At 44.8% G+C, this 10,810-nt stretch overlaps 1 pseudogene; it reads right to left on the reverse strand.

Annotated features, from left to right (window-relative positions):
* Positions 1-245: 245 nt before the first annotated feature.
* Positions 246-2,629, reverse strand: LOC103018058 (eukaryotic translation initiation factor 4E type 2-like; annotated as a pseudogene).
* Between the last annotated feature and the right edge of the window lie 8,181 nt (positions 2,630-10,810).

The following is a 10,810-nucleotide window of genomic DNA, read 5'->3' on the forward strand; positions in this document are numbered from 1 at the left end:
CACAGGAGAGCACGACAGGATGCCCAGGAGGCATCTGGACAGCACACAGCAAGAGGAAAGGCTGAACTCCCCCCACAGAACCCCATTAAAAAAAAGTTTGTCTATTACAAAGTCACGTTTTCCATTTTTTCCGCTTTATAAGGTCAGCGATGCTGGAGGGTGTCTAGCGGAATCCGTCCTCCAGGAATGAGTGCAAAAGGGCAGCACGAGGCTCGGGGACGTCCCCTCCGTGAGCAGATGGAAGGGCCAGCCGGAGACCTCCCATCCGTTTCGGACAAACACACGCATACAGAAAAGGATTATTGCCAGCTTGTGTACTTTCACAATGTGATTTTTGTATTTCGAAAGCTTGAATTGTCCTTGATGCTGTCGGTGTGGGTTTTGTATTCCATAATGGTGTTGGGAGGTAGGTTAAGCACTCGCCGAAGCGTATCCCGGATGCGGGCTGTGGTGGCTTGGTCACTGGCAGTCTTATTCCATATTGAAATAATGTCCTCCCGAAACCGGACAGAGACCACAGCCCCACAGATCTCCTCACCAACCGTGAACTGTTCCCCCAACATGGCCAGGATGAGAGTCTCCCAGCATCGGGATGCCAAGCCCTTCGGCAGCTGAATAATCTACTTGCCACCATTTTTATTTGCATCATCCTTCCACATGGGTTTAATTCCTTCTTTGAAGAGATGGAAGTCACTGTGGCCTGTCAGGTCCCCGGGATGTACCATGTGGCTGTAAAACCTCCAGAACTGCTCCACAGAGGCAAAGATGCCAATCTGTTTGATATTCTGTTCGTAGCTCTGTGAGCTGGTGGGACGGCCAGGGGTTCTCCTGGAGTACCAGAAAGTGTAGTTAAACTGCAGGGGGTGCTCTGCTGGCCCAGGGACAACAGCCTTCCTCTTGCTGCTGCTCTGACTCTTGTCTTGTTCCGTTTTTTCCTTCTCACCATCTTTCCGTGCGCTGTTTTCTTCATTCTGATCCTGGTCTCCACTGTCGTTATCTTTCAATGCGTCGAACTTGTTCATCCTCTCGCTGCCGCCGTCGTCACTGCCTCACCTAGATCTGGTCTTTACATCCCTTCTTCACCTTTGGCTGTTGACCCTTAAATAAACTAGAAGCAAATCATCGAACTAAGAAATATTCCTTCTTCTTCCATGTGTCAGAGAAGATCCTGGGAGATACACTGAGTCTCAGTGAGCTTGACTGGCTTGAGGGCTTCAGGTTCCTTGGGAATTATGAAGGGGCAAGGGTGGGGAAGGGGAATAGCAGGGAGGGGTGGCGACGCTCCTCACACCAGTGGAACCACCAGACCAGGGGTTTCTAGCCAGTCCAGATAGTAAGAAGGAAATGGCATTCTTCTTCTTCCCCACTGCTCTGGGAAAACCTTCTGGGTGGAATCATCTGGACTCTAGCTCTCTAAGCTTTGCTCACTTCCTTATATAACTCAGCATCCCTCTAGAAAACTAACTGCAGAATGGAGCTTACATATTTACCCAGCTCTTTACTCCCTCTCATTTATTCACTCAGAGCACTCAAAGTGTTCCTAAATTCAAAGGAATATTGATAATTTTCAAGTGCTCATTGCTCCTTATAAAGTGGTCCTATGGGTATATCCTCCCACCACGTTTAATGGGATTTTTTTTTTTTGCAATTGGTTTTAAAAACAAAACCAAAAAAACCAACCCATTTCCTTACAGAGAGAAAAACAAACTCCAAGAATAACAAATCTCTGTGACACTTTGTAGCTCCTCCGTTTCCTTCTTAATAGGTTTACAACTTGCATTGACCTTTTTTGGTTTTTTTGATTTGCAAAATATCCACAATAAAAACCAGTGACTTCCCAATGGCATCATTAGATCATGAGCTTCCTTAGAACAGAGAGTGTCTTTAGTTCTATTGAGGAGTGTATGATGAAGGGCAAACAGAAAGTAATAACAAAATAAAATCCACCAGTTATACAGATATCGCTCAGAAACTGGCCCAGGCTTTCACGACCAGGGTGTCACATTTTTCTGTTGACCTGACACCAGAAAAAGCAAAGCAATCTTCTGAAGACATGGACAAAATGTTTCTAGAATATGTCTGTTTAAGACTATGGGAGGGGAAAATTATACTTGTTTTATTTGGCAATAATAATTCGACCTAGACGTGTGTAGAGGATAAAAAAATTCCTTCTCCACAACTTTTATTCCCATAGAGAGTGAATTCTCAAAGGTCACTAGAATGAGTTCAGAGACTTGGTGCTGGTAAATAGCATGCCTCTTCCTCCCCGGAGCAAGTGCAGCTGTGTTCCAAACCCCAGCACCAGAAACTTGAGGCCATGTGCCAACCCATCACACCAGAGTCCAGTCCATCCTCATTGCTGCAGCTCATGGTGACAAACATTGAGAGGGCAAGTGGAGGTGGCTGGATCTCCTCTGCTTCTTTTTCACCCTTCTATGGGGAGAGGATGTGGAGGTGAGAACGTGAACAAGTGTTCTGCTGTTCCCGTTAGGAGTCTGAGTGTGGAGAACAGAAGCCCAGCATCTGGCAGGAGATGGCAGCTCAGTGGCCTTTATCCCTGGGAGCCCTCCTGCCATGTCTTCAGACATTTCTGGATTGGAGGGCTTACAGTCAGCCAATTTGATTCCATGTTCTGCAACACTCTACCTTATGACTTTGGACAAGCCACTGAGTCTCACTCTTCTCATTCATAAAATTGGGAATAATATAATTTCACCACTTAGGGCTGAGCACTGAATGAGTTAATAGGAGCACCATAACTGACACACAGAAAGCAGGCCACAGTGGTAGCTAATATTCCAAGGGATATTACTTGGATTTTTCTTATGTGAAACTACAAAGCCTGTACTTTCTTCCCCACCTTAGAGATGATGCTTTTCCATTTAAGCCCAAAAGATCCAGAGACTTTACAGTACTGGTGATGCCCTGCACTCAGCATGATGGCCAGTAGGGGAATTCCAGCCTCTGTGTGAAGTGCTGTGCTAGAGCCTGAAAACAAGCTTGGTTTGTTTTTTCTGTTCAAGAATGAATGATATCACTGCCCCATTCCTTGAAAAGCGAACGTGGAAGTCATGGCGGATGCCTTGCAGTGTTTCCCCACACACTTCTAGTGCATCTCCTGCAAGCTGACATGACAACCCCCAGCAAATCAAAAGTTAGGCTACACTTTTCCTAAGTATCATCTGCATAAAGACCACTGTGCTCTGGTTACAAAGCCACGAAGGGTTGGGGGAAAGAAGGTAATAAAATACCCAGCGCTGAACATGAGCATGGAGGCAGCGTGGGCTGGGGGACTGAGCACCGAGCTGGATGTCAAAAAGCCTGGGTTCTGGGTCCATCCTTTCACTAATAACTGTGTGCTCTCAGGCATAACATCTCTGGGCCTTTGAGCTCAATGCACAATGCAGGGTGGGCTAAATCATCCCGAAGGTCCCTTCCAGTCTGTGGTTCCAGTGAAGGAGGAGCCCGGAGACATGAATATATGTGAGATAAATAGCAGATCCACTTCTCACTGCACTCCAAATCCTGAGAAGGCTAGACTAGAGCAAAGGGATCATTGATCGGGTAGGAAGTTTAAGTGACCACTTTCCCCAATTAGTTTTCAGTCCTTAAACTCTCCACTTTCCTCAGCTTATCAGAGGTAACTACTGATGAGAACATTAGTTCACTGGGACAGAAACCTGAGCTGCTGGTGAGAGTTGGACACCCCGGAAATGTGGTAACTTGTAGGAGCCTCAATAAGAAAATGGGCTACTCATTAGTTTATGGTGACGATGGTGGTACAAAACCCTGTATCAGCCTGAGTTAGAAAGAAGGCTTTACCTCCCAGGTGGGAGCAAAATGATCTCATGGAGATCCATGCCTTATGGTTTTTTCACCTGTGAGTAAAACCCTGCCCATGAATCACTTTACAAGAAGAATCAGTGCCAACATAAGCAGACGAGCCTTGAGGGAAACAAAGCAACCTCCTGTGCTGAGGAACAGGCTGATCTGAGGGTGTGCCTCTCCCAGGCCTACTGCCCAGTGGTCCACCCTAAAGGTAAACTGGCCCAAACTGGTTAAGGTCATGTTCCTTCACAAGCCAGCCAGAGGGCAAGCATGCAACCCACTGGACTTTTCCACAGAAGTCTCAGACATCAGCGTCCAGGGGAGGCCAGCCAACCTACCCATTTCAGCCCCTTCTAATTCTGAAATTCTGGGAAACCCCAAGGTTTAGCCCACTCACCTCTCCCAGGCCCTGGGCACCCCATCCTAGTTCCCACCTCTGTTGACAGGGATTTGGCAAGAGGTCTTTCCATTTCCAAAAACTGAATCATAAATATAGCAATACAGTGCTCTTTTGGGATCCCTGTTAAGGAAGTAGCTGGAAATGGGGTGCCTTCTCATCCCCCCACTGGCATCAGCTGGCCAGGAGTGTGGTTTCTCAGAATCACACTGGGTAACCACTCTTGCAGACACTCCAAGGTGAGAAAGCATTGTCACCTGGAACAAACAGTAACCACTAAGCCATATACACACCCTAAGAAAACATGCACAGATGGATTCCAGACTTCCTGGGAGTTCTCACACCTTTGTGGCTTTCATCATCCTATCCTCTTCACCTAGAACAGTGGCCCCCAACCTTTTTGGCACCGGGGACCAGTTTCGTGGAAGACAATTTTTCCACCAATGGGGTGGGGGGAGATGGTTTCGGGATGATTCAAGCGCATTTATTTATTATGGTCTCTGTGCAGTCAAACCTCTCTGCTAATGATAATCTGTACTTGCAGCCACTCCCCAGCACTACCATCACCACCTCAGCTCCCCCTCAGATCATCAGGCATTAGATTCCCATAAGGAGCGTGCAACCTAGATCCCGCACAGGCGCAGTTCACAGTAGGGTTCACGCTCCAATGAGAATCTAATGCCGCTGCTGATCTGACAGGAGGCGGAGCTCAGGCGGTAATGTGAGCCATGGGGAGCGGCTGTAAATACAGATGAAGCTTTGCTTGCTCGCCTGCCCATCGTTCACCTCCTGCTGTGCAGCCCTGTTCCTAACAGGCCACGGACTGGTACTGGTCCGTGGCCCAGGAGTTGGGGACCCCTGACCTCGAACATCTTCTTTTGCTTCCTAATTTGCATTTGTCCTTCAAGACTTACTAGAGATCCTTAGGCCTCTCCCTGAGCACCTGGTCTGCTTCCAGGACATACACACACACACACACACACACACACACACACACACACGGTGTCCTCATTACCACACGCCTCAGTGTCTGCACGCTGGGTAGCTTCTGAGTGGACTTCCAGTGCCTGGCCTGGGGCATGGAAAAGAGAGCACAACGGAAGATTTTAGACAAATGATCCAAGAGCAATGGTGGCCTTCAAAGGGCCTCTGCTTCAGGGGTTCCTTGAGATAGTTTCTGATCTGATTTTCCTTCATAACATAGCAATGTCCCAACTTCTGTTTGGGGTATAAATTAAGAATTTTATTGGGTCTTGTGAAAGATAACATCTCCTTCCAATTAATACATGGGTGGGGAAAGAGGAGAAATTGGCCGTGGCATTGTGGAGCCTCTGGGAGCGTGCTCTCCAGCACACCAGCCTGGAACCTCCATGGGGACAGCAGCATTTCCCAAGCATCAGCATTTCCCAACTTTTAGAAGGGCAACTGATCCTTGAGAAAGGATATATTACTCCCATTTAATTAATTGGCAGTTGAGGCAAAAAGTGGCCAAGTGTCACAACTGTGCAGAATTGCTATGAGAAAGACTGTTTTTCATTCCTTACTTTAGAACCTATTTGGCGAGGGCCTCCACTGTGCCAGGCAATTTGCTAGCACACAGGTGTTGAACAAAACAGATTTGGTATCTGTCATCAAGAAATGGAGGGTGGGATGGGACTTCCCTGGTGGTCCAGTGGTTAAGACTTCACCTTCCAATGCAGGGAGTGTGGGTTCAATCCCTGGTCGGGGAGCTAAGATCCCACATGCTTCTGGGCCAAAAAACCAAAACATAAAACAGAAGCAATATTGTCACAAATTCAATATAGACTTTAAAAATGGTCCACATCAAAAAAGAAAATCTAGGGGGCTTCCCTGGTGGCGCAGTGGTTGAGAGTCTGCCTGTCAATGCAGGGGACATGGGTTCGAGCCCTGGTCTGGGAAGATCCCACATGCCGCGGAGCAACTGGGCCCGTGAGCCACAATTACTGAGCCTGTGCGTCTGGAGCCTGTGCTCCGCAACAAGAGAGGCCGCGATAGTGAGAGGCCCGTGCACTGCGATGAAGAGTGGCCCCGCTTGCCACAACTAGAGAAAGCCCTCGCACAGAAACGAAGACCCAACACAGCCATAAATTAATTAATTAATTAATTATTTTAAAAAAAGAAAATCTAAAAAAGAAAAAAAAGGAAAAAAGAAATGGAGGGTGGAAGAGGGATAAATTGGGAGATTGGGATTGACATATACACACTACTATACATATAATAGATAACTAATAAGGACCTACTGTATATCACAGGGAACTCTACTCAACACTCTGTAGTGGCCTATGTGGGAAAAGAATCTAAAAAAGAGTGGATATATGTGTATGTATAACTGATTCACTTTGCTATACACCTGAAACTGAAAAAACTATACTCCAAAAAAAAAGAAATGGGTGTGGAAGGATTGACGTTGAACAAATAAGTATATACATTGAACCCATGAACAACACAGGGGTTAGGGGCGCTGACCCACCACGAAGTCAAAAATCTGTGTATAAATTATAGTCAGCCCTCCATATACATCATTCCTTCTTATCCACCGTTCCACATCCTCGGATTCAACCAACCGCAGATCATATAGTACTATAGTATTTACTACTGAAAAAGATCCGTGTATAAGTGGACCTGCGCAGTTCAAACCATGTAGTTCACGGGTCAACTGCCTGGTGCATGGCATGCTAAGAGGAAAAGCATAGGACACCAGAGAAGTTATGTAAAGGGTCGGGGGGGGGGCTCTGATTGGCTGGCATTTATTAAGAACTCACTGTGTGTCAGGATTCTGCGATGTTCAGACTTGGCTTGTGTGACCATAGTCCTCAAGAACCAGCTCAGGGCACAGACTCAAGATTCTCCTACAGGGAAGGTCCTATGGCTTCTCTGCAGCCCCAGTTTCCCCACCTGTCAGAAATAGAAATAATAACACCTTTACTACCCGCTTCACATCTGAATGTGAAAAATCAAAGTTCAAGCACTTGTCTTTTTAAAATACAGGGTGAAATTAATACTTGAATAAAATCTTTTACAGAAATGAGCAGTTATTTCCTTGCATTCAGATTTATACTCAACAAGCAGAACTCATTTCCTCAACCATGCCAACTCTAATTTTTATACTGTAACTTTTTTAAACTGTGGCACTGCTAACAGGTAAAACCACGTGGACGCTATGCATGCTTCCCTCAGGAATGCAGCGTAGGAAGGCCACCTTTCCTCCCTTCCCCAAGCCTTCTCTGAGGTCTGAGAGACAGAGCTTCCCGTCTGAGACCAGCTGAGGGAGCCATTGGCCTTGTGTTTATTTGAGCGCTTCTCCTCCTCTTGGGTCCACCTCACTAGGAGAGGAGACAGCGTGAGAACTACACAGAGAATGAGCTAGAACCTGGGAATCCTCCGGAGCTGAGGGAGAGGCAAAGTGAGGCCTCCACTCCAGCCCCTTCCCACCTCCACCCTGACTGCAGCCCTGCACAATCACCTCCATGTGAGTCAGGGAAGGAGGGAGGAGTTGCCTTGTCCTCATGCACATGTGACTGAAATGAGGTCCTGCTGGACAGGACAGAGCATGGCAGGCCTCTGTGGGCCGCCTCTCAGGAGGCTCAGTGCCCCAGGGCCAGGAGCTGCAGGGGGCCAGGAGGGCTGCCCTGGTGGCTGGGACTGTTGGCAATAAAGTAGAGTTTGGTTCAAGCTCTGCCTCTCCCCCCAGGTTTGACTTTTCTCCAGCACAGCCTCCTTCCTGCCTGGGGCGGCTGGGAGCTCAGCTCCAGCCTCTGCCCACAAGATGGAGGGAAAAGGAGACCCAGCTAGTGTTCCTGTGGCACTGCTGCAGGAGACCAGAAGGGCTTCCTCTAGAGAAGAAGCTGCACAGGAGAGGCGTCTGCAGAGCAGCAGGTCTGAGAGGCTGGCCTCCTCCCTGATGGGGGGAGAGCATGGCCGGTGTGACTCCCAGGGCCCCGACATACCCGCAGCCCCATTTGATCTGCATCGCCTTTAGGCAGGTAAGGCACCTGAGCTGCCTGTCACCTCACAGGTGGTGATGGACTCAGCCAATTGAGCATGTTTGCTGTTACACTGCTGCCTCCCCACGGCCTGGGGCCTCCTGCTACAGAGAAGGGAGAAAATGATTCCCTGAATGCTCCTTCCATGGCTGTATGACCTGCCTTCTCCCTCTCCCCTCCAAAATTTGAGAAACTAGTTCTCAAAAGCCCTGAATTGTGAATGACTGACAAGCCCATCTCCCAGCATATTTGTGATTTAAAGGAACAGTGCCTTGATACAAAGGAATAGCTTCCATAGTAGGCCATCAAGCAAGAGATCCATGGAAGAGGTGTTCGAGGGTCCATGGTGAAGGTCTTTACTCCTTTTCCACCACGTGGCAAGGTCCTCCTCCCAGAGTGGGTGGGCTACATCTGCTCAACCCTGTGTCTGTGGTGCTCAGCAAAGTGCCTGGTGCATGGCAGGTTCTCCATAAGGTATCTGATGATGGATGAATGAATGGATGGATGGATGCATGGCCACCCCCAAACCTCCCAGTAAATGAACCACTCATTGGCTTATTCAAATTTTACTAAGAACCAAGCCTGCACCAGGCAATAAGCAAGCACTAGGGATACTGCTGTGCACTAGACAGACATAGCCCTGGCCTCACAGAGCCTAGAGTCTAACAAAGGAGATTGCCATTAAACAAACAGTGGCCAAATAATTTATGGTTGACACTATGTGTGCTATTAAGGCTGATGGCAACAACTGTCAGTTCTGACCATTTAGGTATCCAGCTACTAATCTGTAATTGAATTTTACAATCTGGCCATTAAATTTATAAAATTCTAGTTTCGCTTTTGTTTTTTTAATTCTAGTTTTTTAAAATCCACTTTAATGTTGTTTAAACACAAACCTATGTTATAATTTTTTTTTTAATTCAAAAGATTTATATTTAAGGTCCACAAAGGAAAGCCAAGGCACATAAATTAAAGCTCTAGGGAATTAGGTTTAAGTTCCAACAAACTAAGAAATTTCCGCCAACCTTTCCAAAGATTAGTAAAGTTCAAAATAACTTCTACAGTGATATTATAATTATATAAAAATTACATGTGTAAAAACACTCAAAAGAAATTAAAAAATAATAACAGTAGTTATTTATTAAATAATATGATTATGGGTGATCTTTTTACTCTTACCAGTTTTTTAAAAAATTTTATTTAATGGATGATTATGACTTTGTAATAAAATAAATGTTTTAAAGCCTGTTAAAATATATCATAGATTATCTCATTTTCCTTTTGGAATTATTCATATTGCTCAGTCTGTAGTGTTTTAGTGGATGTTTACTATGTCTTTTTTTTTCCAGCTATGTATTTCTTGAATGAAGGAATAAATGAATGAATTTTGAATCCCACGTCTTTAAGACCAACATATTGAAATTTTTGTCTTAAAGTGTTGAAGTCAGATTTCCCAAACAATGAACAAAGTCCAGACCTTTAGGCTTTCTCAAAAAAGATTCATCCAAAGCTTGTTTTAGTTGTCTTATTCAGTTCTTGGCTATTTTGTTTGTAAATATGGGTTTTGAATATGGTAAATGGATTAAAGAACAAATGTTTAAACACATTCTGAAATACAATACTTCTCTAATTCCATTATTTTAAAATGATCTATCTCTAATCAAGAGCAACATCCTGTTATCTTCTCAAGAAATCTCATTTATTATCAACAAATATTTAGATCCCATCAGAATATTTGCTTTTCATTTGTAAATATATCTCCTTTGGAGACCTTCTGTCACCTATTTGGTTGTTATGACTCATAAGTTAGAAATTATTATCTAAAATTTATTCAATCATAGAATTTTACATTTGAAAGGGTCATTAGTGGTCATTTAGTCCAACATTCCTCCCAAAGCAGGAATTCCTTCTACAACCTTGGTCAGTAGTCTGCTTGAATACCTCCTATGCTAGGAAGCTCACTGCCTCCCATGAAAGCCTAGTTTGTTTTCAAAATCTGCTTATCTTTAAGTTATATCCATCACAGGTGAAAGTTTTATTCCCAAGCACAGAACTCATCACATCAAAAATGTTCAATAAATGTTCATTGTATGAACAAGTTGATGTTTGAATTCATTTATTTATTCAGCATATTTACTGAACACCTATCATGTGGTGGGAGTTATTTAAGCACTGGGGATATAGCAATTGACAAGAAAGACATGGTTCTTGGCCCAGGAAGTGTTTTCATTCTAGGGTTAGTTGGAATGAATAGTCTACCCATACATCTTTTTCCTATTTAAATCTTAGACATATGTCCGGGGGAAGATGGGGAGCAGTATTATTAAGACAGGTTGAGGAATATGTAAGGGTTTTTAGAATATTCCTAGAAACTACTTGAGAAGCCCAGAGGAAAACTAGCCTGCCTGTCAAGTTTGTACATTAAAGAAATGTAATCTTATTTTATACCTAAGGCTGGTGAAGCAGGATATTTGATATATACAGTATAGACATAAGATGGAGAGGTATAAGCATGTACACTTACATTTTGTTACTTATTGATACATTAATATATGTATGTGTGTATATATATATATATACA

This window comes from Balaenoptera acutorostrata, chromosome 1, assembly GCF_949987535.1.
Source record: "Balaenoptera acutorostrata chromosome 1, mBalAcu1.1, whole genome shotgun sequence".
Classification (NCBI taxonomy): domain Eukaryota; kingdom Metazoa; phylum Chordata; class Mammalia; order Artiodactyla; family Balaenopteridae; genus Balaenoptera; species Balaenoptera acutorostrata.